We start from the raw sequence: 17,937 nt of genomic DNA, 5'->3' as shown, positions 1-17,937 counted from the left end.
GCCTATGTTTACATCCCACCCTAAGTGCTTCTTGTATCACACCATCAGAACATTTTTTAATACACTTATCCATTTCATTGTATAAATATAGAAGTACTTTTCTTTCCTACAGAAGAGCAGAAGCACAGCAGGTCAGAGTGGTATAAGATCACACAGGAAGTCTCTGGTAAAGCAAGACCTTGAATTCATCTCTTCTAAGTCCTAAAGCAGACCCTTAGCGAGCTGATCCTCTTTCTTCTCTGTATGTCCTTGTAGTTGTGCTAGAAAATATTGTAAAATTGTGATTATCTTTTTCTCCTGGGCTGTTCTTCTACAACATATGTATATCTTCGGTTCTGCAAGTTGAGTAGGTACTTTTTTAAACCAGTAAGCCAATTGGTATATATAGTATTCCTATGTTTAAAAATGCCTTTGAAGACTTGTCCAAAGCTCACTGCAGCCAATGACATCTTTGTTTAATTTCAATGGAATATGTACCAGGATCTGGATGAAAAGAGAAACTGTGGTCCCGCTTCTGCATTGAGAATTAAAGCAGGTATGCTCAAAGGTGTAGGACATAGTTTGCTTGTAGAAGTAATGAAAGCATCTGGGATCATGAAGACTTCACAAAAATGGCTCAGTTTCACACTTTCTGAAGCATGCACTACACTACTCTCTGAACAAAACTTTAAGATACAGGTATCTTCTCTGAGATTTTTTCAGCAAATTTCATTTTCTTTTAAATTCAACAAGACTGGAGAGAAAATGCATCTCACCATTTAAAATAGATCTAGAATAATATTGTAATCTACAAGAACATTGTAAAGCAAGTGAAAATAAGTGTCTGTGTTTTGCTTTGCATAGCAACGTTTTCTTTGGGCCAATGGCTATTATTAATTTTAAAAAGATAGTTTTCAAGTTTGACGAAGCTACAGCAAACTGAAAATCCTGTTAAACCCATACAGTCAAAAATGTTCTGAAGTCCCCTGGACAGCTTTGCTGTTAATTGTAGCAACACTGTGCCCTGTTATTTAAACAGAATGATTGAATGGAAAGTCTTCCTGGGTCAATTTTTAGACTTTTGTAAAATAGAAATGGAAAAAAAAAACCCTGTGCTTTAAAGCAATAGTAGCATGAAAAAACATAATGTGCCAATGTGTTATTGTTAACAGAGTTTATTATTTTCTGAAAAAAACTTACAGAGATGGTTATTTTTTTAAAGTTATTTTTTTTCCCACATCTGGGAAAATATGTTGTTTCTGACAAAAAATTATTAAATAAAAAGAAAAATGTGATAGTCTCCATTTCAACTTCATCACAATCTTTGGGGGTTTTAGTTTCAAAATATCTTTATTTCAAACTTTTATTTACTGTAAATTATAATACAAGAAATCAACTTTGACACAAACTGTTTTGCTTTGACCTTAAACAATTTTTCTAGGGAAGGGAGAAAAATGTGCACCACTCTGGAGAGTGAATACACGATAGGCAACATGGAAGTACGCTCACTAAATCCACAAACCTTTCAGCTGCCGGCAGTAGTTCATTCCTGATAAATACAAGATGACTCCATTGCACCATGAGCACAACACTGCTGTGAGACTGCAGAACCAGCTTTGAACTGCAGAACACTTGAATGTGAGTGAGACATTTGCTGATGAGATGTGATCAGACAGAACTATTATTTTTCTTGCGAGCCTTCAGTACCATCTGAAGTCAGTACTGTTTTTACAGATTTACCTCTGGTTGAACTGCACTCTACTTTCACTGTAAATTTGCATATGAAGACAACAGAAGTTGTTACAAAGAGAAAGAAAATTGATTTCTGGTAAACTATAGACTCTCAAACACTTTGTGCTGTCTTCAGAAAAAAAGCCCAAATTTCAGCATCTTTCTTGATTATTAAGCCTTTTGAACATCTTTCAGCTTTCTCAATTACTCATCCATCTCAGCAATCAGCCTATCGTTACTGAGGAAATACCCTTCGAGAAGAGTATTAGGAAGTCCATTTCAGTGATCATTTTATGAGGAATAATGACCACTTTGTTTCATTAGTGGCTTTCTGGTTCTAATCAGACATTTATTTTTCACATTCACCAAACAAGGATGTACAGCATATGTTAAGGGAACTGTGTGTGTACCATATGGCTAAGAAGAATAAATGCTGTATAAAATGTTGAGAGTGAAAGAGTAGGAGTAAGGTAATATAATAGATAATGAATTCAGCTACATTATATGATTTTACTGTTATGAGGCTGCAAAGATGAAGGAGTACTATGGAGCACACATGGATTTTGAACCCCAGTGACTGAGTTTTACTTTTAGTATTCTAAGCTGCAATTTCTTTTCCCTCACCCTGATCAGATGACTCTGTAGTCATGAAACGACAAAGGCGGAAGGCTTAATTCTTGTATATAGTTGTACTGTCTAACTCCAGCTTCAGCAGAGGTAAAGCACATTAAGTCCAGATATGTGAAACTGGAATCACCACTGAGACAGGCCTATGATGTGTTGGCATTGGGGTAGGTTTTCTGTATTGCAAAACAGCACTCATAATTTCTAAGTACCAAAAACACATACTCTGACTTACATTAAAAAATGTAGGCTCCAAAATCAACTTAAAGATTTCTTTTAGAACTTGTCTGGACTTCAGAAAGTGAATTTTCCCATTGCTCTAATTGTCTGCTAGTAAGGTTTGAAGTCAGGAAGCATCTTGAGCTCAAATAACTTGAACGAAGGGCTGAAATAAAAACGTTTTGATTTCCTAACCAAGAACCACAATTTTTAAGAGGTGTTCTGGAAAAAAACTTGCTTGTTGGATGATAGCATGAAATATAGATGGGACATTTCAAGCCATAATTTAGCACAAATTGTTACCTGATATTAGACCTACCTTGCTTTATTTGGAGTTTGGCTGATTCTATGGTCAAAATCCCACATAGTACTGAAGTCTTCAGCCTTGCTATTAATAGTGAAATCTGCATTTGGCTGGGCAATTGTTTGAATTACTATGAATACAAATCTGAATAAATTATCAGAATGTAAACTGGTGCAGAGCTATCTACTTTAATCCACACACAGCCTCACCTTAATAATGCCACGTTTCACAGGAGAGGTAATTTTGAAAGTTAAATACACTAAATGCTCACACTTTTACCTTTAGGTTGTGTATTATACACTCATGGTTGTACATCATATCCTGTCTATAATCTTGCTTACATAGATTACAACTTATGATTGTTACAGCCACAGGTTATTTATTACCAATACCTAAAAACTGTGCTCATTAGGATCCTAACCTGTGTCTCTCCCTTGAGAAGCATATTATCATGGTTGACAATATCAATAATTTTAATTAAAGCAGGTACCACACTCCTGCCCTGATTTTACGATTTAAAGGAAGTTACTGAGAACCTTCCAGTTTTTAACATATAATTTAGGATCAGCTAAATGTACACAAGACCTTACTTATTGGAGAATCAGAGTAAGAGGTGTATAAATCCATATTAGTTTTTCTTTCCAACTTTTGTTTCAAGTATACCTGGTAGATTTATTGCTTGACTATGCTTCAGTAGTCTGACTCCCTGTGGTGATTTCCAAAAGTCTGCAGGCAGGAATACACCCTTACTGCTGCAAAAGATTATGACATCATGGATGTTAAAAAGAGAATGAATGATGTGGTTAGCCATGCATTCAATATATTACTAGAGAGGGGGTTATATGGAAACATGGCCTTTCTGTCAGGTAGAATGAATGAGATATATAATTTGTTTTGTCCTTCTCTTAAAAGAACAAGGGAAAGGAGATAATCTGTCTTAATAAGGGCATGCTTAGAGTATCAACCAACTAGAAAGTAATATATTTTTAAACATCCATATGTGATCCACTTATTAAATTAGGATGTTGAGCTAAATTTAAAGTATCAATATATAAATCAGTCAGTCAGTTAAATTAGCCAGTTTTATACTGATAAATGGGAGTTAATAAAGCAATTACTTCTTTCAGAACCATAAGGCTCTGGTTTCCAAATCAGTTGTATGAGTTATGGATTACTGACATAATTTACAAGTTTTCATTTACGTGACTTATATCCTTGATTTCTGAGGAATTAGTCCTTTATTGTATTAAAGGCACAACAAAACAGCATTTGCGTAACATTAAGGTTGGGGCAAAGCAACAAAACTCTCTGACTTCTCAATTTATGGTGACACAGTGTTCCTTACTCTAGCTGCTGTTGTTCATAACGTACAGAGAGTTAAGGACAGAATTGTTGCCTTAATATTGAAGGTCATGACTTTTCAATGTGTGTGTCATGACCTATGTTCTATCCCTGTAGAGTTTTGCCTTTTTTTTCTTTCATTTTTGTGAGCACACACCAGTAGCAGGCAGTTCTGCACCTATGTTGGCCATTTGCTATGAAAGAGGTGGTATTAAAACTTGTCAGTGTATTGCCACATAACCTTCACATTTTCTATTTTTATGAGGCTCAACTTTGCATAGGTTGACGTCATTGAGGGGTTGGAAATGATTACAATGTGAGCAAGGTCAAGCTTATATAGGGTGTGCCGTAAATAAATTTTCATTTTCATTTTTCACACGCTTTTCTCCTTTTAATGCTTACAGCCTGGTATTTATCTTATTATTCTACTCAGACAGAAATAACCTGTCTCTTGGGCCACACAAGTCTTGAAGAGCTGCACAAACTAGCTGAAGTGAGGTAGAATTTTACTAAAGCCCAATTAGTTATTTACAAAGCAGTACTAAAATTCAAGAAAGAGGTAGAGGCTTGCAGATTAAACTTTTTACTATCGTTTACTGTGTTACTGGTTAGGAGCACAGTAACATCAATGGTAACAGCCATTATGAAAGAGAGTAATAAGTACATTTCAGGAAGACTTTATGATGTGTACTGATGGTGTCTGTGTTGTTCAGTTCATTCAGTGTTTCAAAAAACAAAAACAAAACCAAAAAACCCCAAATCAATAAAATAATATTCTGATTGAAAATGTCACATTTCTCATGAAAAACATATTTGGTTGGGAAGCAACAAGTAGCAAGCTGAGAGGTCAAACCTAGCCACATAGTGCCTGAGACATTTCACATTAAAATAAGGAATTAATAAGAATGTAGACAAAAAAGCCAGGCAGAAATAGAGGAACCAACAGCCTGTTGAAGCAGAATTCTCAGGGAAAAAAAAACCTAACAAGATTTATGTGGCCAAGAGTAGGATTACCCTGAGATCTGGCCCAAATGTCAGACTCCATTTTACAGACTAGCAGAATTAACAAGGGTCTGGTGAAAGAGTAACTTTAGTCTCCTTATTTACTTTGTTATGTTTACCTTGCAGGCAATCCAGAAACTGGATTTAGTACTAAGCATGGGTTGAACCATTTGAAAGATTGGCTTCCATCTCCCCAGCATATCCCCGTTCAAATATCAACAGCTAATAGATAGGCAAGGCTCCTAGAATCTGTCTTTCCTAATGGCATGACCGATTCTGTTGTGAAATGTGGAGCCAGTGAACTTAGCCACTCACTATAAAGAAATTATTTTCATTAATAAAAGGAACTCTCCTACAACAATAATTTCCTTTTTTTCCCACTGAAATGCATTAAAATACTCTGAAATACTTACCTCAAAATTATTATACACCAGTATATGCATAGTGCATTACATATTTTAAAGCTCTCAGAGTCCAAGCTTCAAATATTAATGAGCCAAACAATAACTCATGACAGAGGTAGTCAGGTGGTGATCTCCCTGGTATGTGTTTGAGACCAAGTATGGTTTTCAGATGTCAAACTGTATAAAAATGCTTCTAAGGAAATATCATAATGGGTTTTCTGTAATTTTACCAAAGTTTACCCTCAAGCCTTATGTAATTGGATAATATCTGTTATGTCAAACAGCTTCGACCAGAGCAATTTGGCCTGCACTACTGGCATTAGTATTATCATAAGACAATCAATAAGTCTGCCAGTTATGTTGGTGTTATGTATCATCTGAACCACATGCTTGGCTAACAGAGAAGTAAATGGATTTAAATGAAACATAATCTAACCAAACACTGTTGAATAGGATATATTCCTAATAAAATATTAAAGTCTCTTAATAAACTTAATTAAAAAGGCCAATGTTTGATAGACCTAACAGAAACTGGTTAAACTGACTAAACTATTCCAGTGTTGACACAGGAGCAGCCAAACTGCTTCCATTTACACACCTTTCTTTTTGGCCCCAGTGAAAATGAAATTTATTAATCATTTAAAAGAAATGGAATTTTGGCAGAACTTCATTTTTTCCTTCAGTCACCTATAATTTTATGGGATTTTAGATAATATAACTTCCCTTAATATACCTTCCAGGATACTAAAAAAAAGCTATTTGTTTACAATACACAGAGCGATGCCAGATCTGGCTGGTCTGGAGGCAAGCTTTCCCAAACTTTTGATCTACAGGCTCTGTTTTCCGGAATGTTGAGATCCATGTTAAAAAAGGAATCTGGTGTACAAAGTCTGTTCATCCCATCAGCACAATTATAAAACAGAACCAGAAAAAGCATAAAGGCTGATAAGGGATGATTAAAGGTATGGAATAACTTCTGTACAAATAGTGACCCAAAGGACAATAGTCTGTATAGAGGAGGTATTACAAAATCAAGAAGTATGTGGAAGAGGTGAATTTAAGATGTTTATTTACTTTTTCTTCACACAAGAACTCAGCCCATGAAAACAGTGACAACAAAGGCCTTTTTTTCTCCTCACATAATTAAATGGTGGTCACAGAGTACCATGGTACGGAGTTATTAGCTGCAGAATGCTACAGAAGGCAAAAATACACAAGTATTTGGATTCAAAGAATACCAGACCAATTCTTGGAAGACAGATCCATCAGTGACTTTTAAACACATAGGAAACTGCTCAGTGATTGCTAAATGTTGAGAGATTGTATCAGATTGTTCTGTATCTGTTTTTTATATCTCTACATGACCACTGTTGGGGGTGGAATACTGGGCTATACAGACCTTTGTGCTGACTTTGAATGGTTGTTATACTGTCTGGGTCCATGACTCTTTTGACATGCTTAATTGTCAAGGACTTAAGAAAGGAAAAATTCTCATCGGTTATGACTGGTTTTTACCCCATCCCCCTAAACTGCCCTCCAGAATAGGTCTCCCTCTTACTCTGCTGGGGCTTCCTTCCTTTTCCACATTTCCTTCTTGTTACATATACCCCTTTTAGCATTCTTATTAGGAGGACATTGCAGAAGGAAAGAACCTAATTCCTGTGTGTTGAATATTGATATTCTGTATGGCCATGCCTGTGCTCTACAAACAATAATTTTTCCTTTAGCATGACTGTTGAGCATCAGGCTTAAACTAGATGATTGAGTCTTACTCTCTTCAAACCCTGAAACTTTTGTTTAAAGAACACAGTCTGAGCTCTCTTTTTTCAAGAATGGAGTATCCTACTGAATAAAAAACCAGCAAACGACAGAGATACATGTAATGCCCTGTTTAACCATTTACCACTGTATTATCTGAAGCCACCAGCATAATATTTCACACATTTATATGAGTAAAAGAAGCACTAATAGAGAATTACTGTAAAAATGCATAGACTCGCATAGTATTTCCTTCCATGCTAGGAATGTGGTATTTATACAATTACAATAGATCATTGGATGAAAATACAACTTGTGAGAATACTGAAAACATGGTTGTTTTTAGGAGCTGTAAATTGTTATTGCTTGGACTTGATCCTGAAGACAAGCTACATCAATACAAAACTATATGAGGCTGGTGGCGTGCCTAAACAGGAAAAGAAAACTTAGAAGAGGAAAAATACACCCACTCTATAATTATGATCCTGACTTCTAACATAAAGGCTGAGTTGATTCTGGATCTCCAGGTCATGTCAGACAGAGGCCTCAGAGACTTTTTGTTATATATATATATATATTATTTTTATATATATATATATTTGTTATATATGTATATATTTGTTATATATATATATATATATGTATTCTATATAGAGAGAATTCAGCTGCTATGTTCATCTCCTCGACCAGATAAGAACTATATTTTCATACCTGATTGTTCTGAGTTAGATTAATTGTTTATATTTACCTCGTTTGTCCTATTTAGCATACAGGACAATAGTTCTAAATGACCATGACAGTTAAAATAAGCAAAAACCAAAATACTCTTGGCTTTGAAAAAAAAGAAAGTTGGATCAAATTCAGGCTGTGTGTACTTAACATTCTCCAAAATGTTGCAGATGGGTTGAATGGAAGGCTCATTTTGATAAATGGTTCCAACTCTGAATCCACAATGCAATACTTGTAAATTCTTTTGAAATTATTAGACCAGTAGTTTAGCATCTATCATCTGAGATAGAGTAGCATGATAATGGATACAAATAACTCATCACACATCCCTGCTATTACTCTTCCTCTGGTATGGCTGATAACGCTCATACTCAGTTGCTCATCCTGGTGAATTTGATGGAATAGTTTTTGGTTAAAAGAAGGAAAAACTGATTTTCAAAGAAGCCTTAATCGAAGGGAATTAATACTTAATTCCCTTGTACACGTTAAAGGACCTAATTGGGGGGGGGGGGGTGTTGTTGCTTTTTTTAGTTTGTATTTATGTCTCTGAGGTTGTAATCTTAGATCTTGTGCACAAAACTGGAAAAACTTCAGAAAACTTCCTAGGCTGCAAAGATGTAATGGAAAATAACCTTACACACTCATTCTTTGTTTGGATTACCATGGGACAGTTTGTAATGGCAAAACAAATGTAAACCATTTTGGATGGTTTCATTCACTTCCCTCTCCCTGGAGGAGCTTGGGTGCCTCTCTTTTTGGCTCTGCCACGTCGTTGCCCTCCGTGGAGCTCATTGGCTGGTGCAGGTGGATGCCCTTCCCTCTGGAGGCAGCGCTTTTGAGCACATGGCTGTACGGGCCATGCAGTTGCCGGGAAGGTGCAGGAGCACAGAGGGATTTTCCTTCTGCGTGCCGATAGTGGACCCTCAGGTCCCATTCTCATCACCTTTGCTGAATCTCCACTCTCCAGGGAAGATTTATTTTCTCTTGACATGGAAGAGTTAAACAAGGGGGAAAAAGACTTTTACACAGCCCTGTAAAAGTCATGTTTTGCTGGCAAACAGCAGCAAACTTGCTAGGCTTTCTTCATTAGAGCCTTGCCATTTAAGCCATCAGCGTCATTTTGTGAGGACATCAAACATGTGTACACCAGATGCCTGCAACGCAGAGCAGCACTAAGGACCTGACTCAACTTAACAATAATCTGTGGACAGCGGGTGTGAACCTGAGCTGGGCCAACACCTCATCAGACTGCATGGCTAATTGATTTCAAAATTAGAGTTGGTATTTCTGAACAATAATCTTAAAAGGCAGCAATAAAATACATCAGAATCCTTTGAGCTAGCCAAGCTTTCATCCAAATGGCTTATTACAAAGAGTTGGCACACCTGAACTTTGGCATAGACAAATAAATCCCAAAACAGTAAATGGAAACCACATTTGGCACTGGAGGTTTGTCAAGAGAAGTTTGTAGTCATCAGGAAACAAGATTTTGGCTTTTTTTCCTTAGTGGCAGGAAATCATTCACTGGATGTATTTTACTCCAACCGCTGTGATTTATGCAATGAAAATATAGGTAGTGTTGAGGAGAATGCCCTTCTTTTTTTTCTTTTTTTTTAACATTTCACAATCTTCAGGATCCCAGAAGCGCTAAAAGCACAGCAAGGGTTACAGTTATCCCAACAGTGATAACTTAATTGCATCTGTCGGCCTCCCTCTTTGAACTTTGAACTGCTGGTTTGTGGCATCATGGTCCAAAAGGATTTAGATCTGACTTTTGTGTGGCTACAATAAATTATACCCAAGTATCTGAGCAATGCCTGGAATCTTATCTTGAAGGCAGGATGAGACATCTCACTTAAGGGATGGTATAAATTTGGAATACAAATCTTTCCAGGAACTAGCATTTCAGACCAGGTAGAAAAGATTGTTTTTTCCTTTGCAATAGGTTGAATTATAAGAAACTCAAGAATATCTAATACACTCATTAATTTCCTGAAATATTTCCTGAAAAAATGGCTCTTCAGAACTGCTTAAAGATAAGACTAAACAAATCTGTGAAGTCAGAGGCTGATCTGTGAAGTACCTGAAATCCATTTGGACTGCTTGGCTCTTTCAATTGTTTGTAAATAGTTTTATACATTTGAATTTGATGAATAAAGATTTAATAGTCTAGAGGCAATTGCAGCTTTCATCATTAATTGGTCTAAGTGAAATGCTACCCACTGCTTGATTACTACCTTTGTGTTTAAAATTAGTAGTTAAGTTTTACCATTCTGACAGTCGCAGCTTGAGTTTCTGATAACTGAGATAGCTCTGTTCATGGTTTTGAATAATTCTGATCTATACCATTTATATTCATATTAGTATGGTGTCAAACTTACCTCAAAATGTGAGTCTTGATGGTATGTATTACATCTTCACAAACAGTTGTCAGACAAGTACAACTAGAGAATTATACATTACTTTGCCAATGGATATAAGCAGCCTTTTAGCTACGCATCTGACAGATGTAGTAAGCTCAGCTTTAGGCACTTCAAAATATTGGTTTTTTCTTTCAGTTTATGTCTAATTGCAATTTTCAGGCATGGCCTGATTCTCATCTCACTTACAATGTGAGTTTCCAGATGTATCCCTGGATTTTCACTAGGTTATTCATACGAACAAAATTGGTCTGTGATATGCCAACTTTCCGATTATACAGGGCGCAATTCAGTTATACATGTTTAAAACCAGCCTAATTCTATTAGCTGCCAATCTGTAGTGCTGTGAGAGGATAATCAGACCTTGAAGATTCATCTTGCCCTTTTGAAAAATTTTGCTACCCACACTGTTACATCTCTCGCTCTTGCCAATATATTGTCGTGTCTCCAATGGGCTAGGCATGTGAGAGCACCTTTTAGTCAGCTACTATATTTTAGTCATGATTAATTTTAGAAATGTTTTTCAATTGCACAGGTTTGGGGTATGTGGGGCAACCCACATTTTGACCCATTAATTAACTGCAAAGGTTGCGCTTCTCAGTATTTAGGTCTAGTAAAAGGTGCTGAAATAACGGAGTTTTTTTATAAAATACCTTATCTTATGTTATGGGCAGCTTTTGGTACAATAACACAGGTTTCTCACATCCATACACATATTGACTTAACATCCAATTACTTATCCGTTAATGCTCATCTACTTGTTTGTCTTTAAAATAATGTATAAATTAACCTAAATGTGCAACATGCAAATAAAGACTAATGGGACAGATTCAGACCTCTCTTACACCTGCTCAAACCAATTGACTTCAGCAAGGGTTGCATAGGTGCAAATGAGGGCAGATTTGCCTCTAAAGTTTTGCACTGCTCATAATGACACTTCCCTTTGCTTGTGTAGTATAAAATCAAGGACTTGTTTTTGCAAAATTCAATAAGAGATTGACATTTGTAACTTAATTCCAGCACACAACTCTTCATGTTTTCCTTCTACTTCTACATGTATTCATATGCAAAGCAAAAGAATACATCAAAGTGACACAAACAGCATAACAAAAATCTGTCTACAAAGTCCTGCGCCAGCTGGTATTCTTACATGTTTTAGATTAGAGTCCAGAGAGTACTAAGGCTGGACCACCACAGGAGAAAAAGCTAAGGGACACTGTGAATGTTCCCATGCACAGTATTAGACAAACACCTGGGTCAAATTAATCTAGGCTTATCCACTGTGAAAATTCACAGGGTTTAATGGCTTTTCTTACCTGTGAAGGGGTGGTCTAGTTATAGGACTTCTGTACAGAGTCTGATGCAGAGGGGCAGATTTCAGATTTTTGTGTGTTAATGTTAAAGGTCAAAATCTATAGTAAGAGGCAAACAGGTGGGAGTTAACTTACAGCAAACCAAAAAATACAGCAAAGCTATGAATTCCTCAGTTTTCATTCATTTTTGAGTTTTGAAAAGCAACTCAGGTGTTACTGAATCAGTTTTCAAAAGAAAACTATTCTTATGGCTATGAGGAAAAATAATAAAGTGGATTCCTGCTTTATTCGTCAGGATTATTTTATTCTAGAGAAAGATAACGATACATGTGTGTGTTGTCTGTACTTCTGTGTAGGTAGTTTAAAAGCTTTTCCCCTATTCATATCTTAGACTTCTCTATGCAAAGACACTTCATTATAGGAAGGTTCTCTATTTTCTCAAAGTTTGGTCACTCTGTATCTTCCTTTGATGCTAAAATATTGAACAGTATTGTGCTGTACTTAAAGCTTCTTCAACCAGGACACAGCAGAACCAATAGAGAGGTGATATGGACCCACCCATTTAAAAAATAAAAGCTTGGCTGTATCACGTAGTTTTAAGAATATGTTCCAAATACATCAATACTCCCATTAGCTGTCATGCATAAAGAGAGGTAATCAGCAGGTTTCCTAGCTTTAATGCTGCAGTTAAAATAGCTTTGGATTAGGGTTTGTTTGTTTGCTTTATCCATGCATTAGTCTTTGATAACAATGCTACAAACAAGACTGCTCTTGTCTTCTATATGGAGATGGATGAACTGGCTGCCTCCAAAACAAGGCCAGGAATTCGACAAGATAACATGAGGAAAATCAGAAAGTAAGTGGAATTTTTGCAGGGCTTTTTCTACACTGTTAGTATCTCCTAAGGTTATTGGACTGCTAGCTGGAGCAGCTCCCTGGCTTGGTGCTTACATTGCTGAAAGACCAGTGGGTACCTCAGTGTTCTCAGCTGGCTCCCCCAACAACATGAAGTGTTTTAATGTGGTCCACCATAGCCAACAGTAAGCTGTGCTGTGGTGTAGTGTTACTGCTTTATCTGTAGTGACAAAGCAACCGTCTTGTTGCTGTAGGAAGACTGTTGCCTTATTGTTACAGGTAAAGCAAATATCTTGCCAGTAAGGTTTAATGCCTATTAAATATTGTACTTAATCTAACATTTGCATACATATTTGTCTGTCAGTATATCAGACATAACATTTGTCTTTTGTTTCCAGTTTTAAATGAGCTGATCATCAACCTATCAATACAAAAAGTAGAAATGAGGCAGAGGGACAGAGAAAATAAAGCAGTTCCAACAAAACAGTAAGCTGAATAAACGGTTAAGTTGGAGGGTAGGCAGAAAAGGCTAAATAAATGTGTTATGCTTTGGAAGAATAACTATTTGAGGATTGTAAATGATTACAGTTTAATATAACTCAAAAACCAACTTGAACACTTAAATCTGTAATTGCATATAGAAACACATAATGTGGTACATAATGATTAATGAATGTATAATTGTCCAGAAATTGACTCCTAAAGAGAGCACTGTAGGACCCCGCCACCATTGCTGTAGTATAGGAAATTTGGGAGGAAGGACAATTATATGATTCTCAGGCAGGGAAGAAGAGGACTCTCAGAAAGTCCTACGACCTGACAAGCACTGCAGACCAATATGAACTAGTTGCGCCATGGCAGTCAGTTGAGGTGATGTGATGGCCCTCTGGGAAGAGAATGGAAGACCTCTGGAAATGCATAGCTACAAACATCAGCATGTTGGTCTTTCGGTTGATTTCTAGGACTTGGCCCTTACAAAGTTACAAATAAAAATCCCAAAGGAAAAGGAGGAAGCAAACATGACAATGGTTGTGGAGAAAATAATTTGTGATACTCAAAATAACATTAGAGGGATATGATATATGGGTATACCACATGAATAAAACATTACATTGGGCTGGAGTTCTTTTTTTTTTTTTTTTCCCAGATGTTGCTTTGCTAAATCATATGGGCAGTTTCAGAATACATAATACACAAGGCACAGCCTGTTAAAGGCAATGATGACATAATATTAATTCTTCTGGTCCTTCTCCAGTGTGTCTGTTTGGCTCTACTAGCCTTGACTTCATGCTGATGGGAGTCTAACAGACATCGAGGAAAGTGAAAACTGCATTACTCCCCATTGTCGACTACATGTAAGTGTCACAGTGTGGCCTGACCTTTCAAAACAGCGTCAGCAACCTGCTGGTCTAAAGAAAAGCGTACACCTTACAGAAAGACAGGGTATTAACAAGAGTGCTAATGACTTTCACTTGGATCAAAAGGGCCAAATTGTCATTTAGACACTTAAAAATTAATTGTTTATGTTCTACCAAATATTCCCAGCTATGGTAAGATGTCTGATACAGCTCCACTGACTTCAAGGAAGCTGTGCTAATTTATGCCAGCTGAAGATGCTGATGGAAGTGACGAAACAGGACAAAGAAAGATAGTATTGTTTGAAAGTGGAGTAATGTAAAAAGAGACAATAATAAGGACACCAAGTTATCTGAAGTGCGGTATCAGGACAGTAACGTCAAGATTAAACAACATGCTGATTAATATGCCTAATTCTAAGCATATTTTCAGAATTGATTTAAATTTTCTACTTACCACTTTATCTCTCTTGCTGTGGAAATCAATCTATGCCATTTTTCTCCTTTTATAGCCTCATTTTTCCGTCTTTGTCCAGCATTATCAAACCATGCCACAAATTCAATTATGCTGTTGTGATGCCAAAACCTGTGGTCCTGGCAAAATGTATCATGCAGCATATCTAGGTAAGTGAATTAAAAAAGCATCTGAGCAGGTATCTGGTGTGTGTCACAGTTCATTCTTCTATAACAAACTATGTTCTCCTTCTCATTCATTTGTCAATCATAGTAACTAAAGATTATTATTTGCTGTATGTACGTGACACCAGCAATTTGCAAAGTCTGTTGGCAAGAAAATCAGGTTAGAATGACAGAGTGAGAAATTAAGCAGAAGTCTGATGTAATTAGCTACAACAATCAGTGCTCTAATTTCTGATTTATTGTTTCCTGTTTTCCTGCTGCTTTCAGTCCATGCATACTGTATGTGCTTCACATAGGTCAAACAATTGCCTTATCAGTCCTGGCAAACCAAGAGGTCAGAGTTAACAATATTTATTTAAACATGCAGGATGCTTCCCACTGCAATTAGGAAATAACTATTACTAATAGGTCTTGGGTGCTATTTCCTCATTTATACAACTTTGTAAAGAAATAAAGGCGATAGGGAATTCAGATTTCAAACTTCTTCAGAAAAATTTCTTGCAGACAGATTTACTTGACTAGTAGCATTTTGTTTTGTTAAACTGGCCACATTGAATTCCACCAAATGACTATCTGACAGCAAGATATTAATGTGAAATATTTACATTTACGTATATCAGTTTAATAACAATGGACATGTGGCATATTTTACATTATGTAATGCCAGATCTTAAAAAAAAAAAGACTATCCAAGTCTTGGTCCCTCTGAAATCAATGAGACTTTTGCTCCTGACTGTGACGGGATTACGACTTGGCCCTATAAATTTGTTCTGGCTGCCTTTTTCACATTGTACAGAGTTCAAGGTCTTTGGATGAGCACTCCCTTTCAGTAATCCAGGACTGTACATAATTTACTCTTACACAGTTCTTGCAATTCCAGTAGGAATTCACATGACTGCTTGTTTTGATTTGAAATCCACACAGTAACTTGTGCATCTCACAAGAAATATATTTATTATATGTATTCAACTCTTCAGGTAACAGACACACTTTCACAAAAAGTGAAGCTAGGAGAGACCCCCAGAGGTCATCTAGTCTGGCCTCCAAACTGTTCCTAAAAATAAACTAGAACTAAAACATTCCTGACAGAAGCTGGCCTAGCCTATTCTTTTAAAACTCCAGAAATGGAGATCTCACAACCCTGTCATGTAATCTACTCCACTGTCTACTCCAGTACCCTTAGAGAGAGATAATAGGGGGAAAATTCCAACCTAAATACCCTTGCTGCAAATTAACCCCATTGCTTATTTTCCTTCCTATAGTAGACATAGAGAGTAATTTAATATCTTTTTTCTTTGCAGTAATCTTTTACATAGCTATGTCACGTTTCTTCTTAGTCTTTTCTTCCCTAAAATAATCCATTGTAGCTGTTGTTCCTTGGAATTCACATTTTCTTGACCTCTGATAATTTTTTTTGTTCTATGCTGAACCTTGTCCAATCTTGATAGAGCAATTGCAAAACTGGGTGCTGTACATAGAGCTCTTGTGTTTATACTTCCCATTGTGATATATGCTTTATTGAAATGTTAAGACACTTTTGACTCATGTGATACACTATAACATCCAGATCCTTTTCTGTTGGACTGCTATCTAGGCAAGTCATTTCTCATACAGTATTTGTGAAGCTGATTGTTCCTACTTAAATGTTTTGTCTTGATTGAATTGCTTTATATTTATTATAGCTTCTTTCTCCCATTTGTCTTGCTTATTTTTAATTCTAACCTTGTCCTCCAAAATGCTTGCACTCCTCCCAGCTTGGTATCATATAAGAATTTAATAAATTTACTGCCTGTTGTACCACCCAAAGCATTAATGAAATGACTGCACGGTACCAGACTCAAGACAGATTTCAGTAGAACCCTAGCTGGTACAGTCTTTCAGCATACTGTTTTCCAGTCTCTTCTGCACCCTCATTATGGTAGGGTCAGGTAGAAAAGTTACTTTCCTGTTTGCCTTTTTTTTTTTTCAATGAGGTTAATATGTATGCAAAAGAGTATTGACTGTTCTAATGAAGTGAAGATACAGTACATAATTTTTGTCTGTTACTTATCACTGGTTAATCTTTTAAGTGCTTAGAAATAGATGCTTTGTTTATTTTTCAATGGTCTGAAGTCAGTCTAGCTCTTCCGTGGTTCTTTGGCTCTCCCTTTCCCCACTTTTGGGAATAAGCACCACGTTTGTCTCTTTCTGGTGCTCCAGAGCCTTGACCTCTCAGATTCTCTAATTTCTAATGATTCTAGGATTACTTCACCACTTAAATATCCATGTGAAGTCCTATATAACTCACTGCAGCCTGAGGTTTTACCCTGTTGTTGTCAATGCTAATCACAGAACTCGTAATCTCAGCTAACTACTTTTAGTGAACCATGAATCAGAACAGTATTAAACATTTTATCCATCTTGACATTATCTAGCGCTGCTAACAGTACTATTTGGTTTTCATCCCTGTTGACTACCAGGCTAATTCATTGCTTACAAAATTTAGCTGCTAGGAGAAGAGCCACCTGCTCAGAACCCCTGGGCAACACTCATTTGTGAGTGCAAGTTCTGGAGTCAGCTGTCCAAGCCCCCAGGCAGTGCTGAAAAGGAGGAGTCACGACTGCAGCATACAATAGCAGCAGATATAGGATGCAGGTAATATCAAGGAGCTAATATTCTATGGGCTTAATTTATATCATGTAACATCAGCTGCCTATAGAGTTGTGTGACATTGCTCTACCAAAAGGTGCACCAGAATGGAGGGAAAAGCAGTGATGGAAGGGGAAGAACGTAAATGTGAAAACTAGCAGCAATATGAATTGCTAATATTATTTTCAGGAAATAGGAAAGGAAGAATACTTCAGCTAAAGAATATGTCACACAAAATATTTTTGCAAAAAAAAATTTGGACTAGGACAACTTAGAAAGTTGAAGTATACTTCTCCTTGAAGTATACTGCACAGGCTGGGTTACAAAGTTGGAAATGAAAGTCACCCAATAGTTTTTCTCAAAGTTTTGTGGAATGGATGAACACATAGGCTGAGAACTTATTTATAAGCTAACATCACCCAGTCTGAATTTTTCTTTGGCTGGTTAACATTCCCTTAGGGTTTGGTCTTGTTCCCATTGCTATCAATGGGAAACCTCCCTTTAAGATAAAGGGGTGTGGAATCAGGTCTTTAAAAATTTTATTGAAACATGACATGGTTATAAATGCTAGTAAAACTTCCAGGAGTGATCTTTCAATGGCCCTAAAAATTCAGGGCTGATCTATACCAACATGGG

This window comes from Ciconia boyciana, chromosome 5 (assembly GCF_034638445.1).
Source record: "Ciconia boyciana chromosome 5, ASM3463844v1, whole genome shotgun sequence".
Classification (NCBI taxonomy): Eukaryota; Metazoa; Chordata; class Aves; order Ciconiiformes; family Ciconiidae; genus Ciconia; species Ciconia boyciana.
This window is presented reverse-complemented; position numbering follows the sequence as displayed.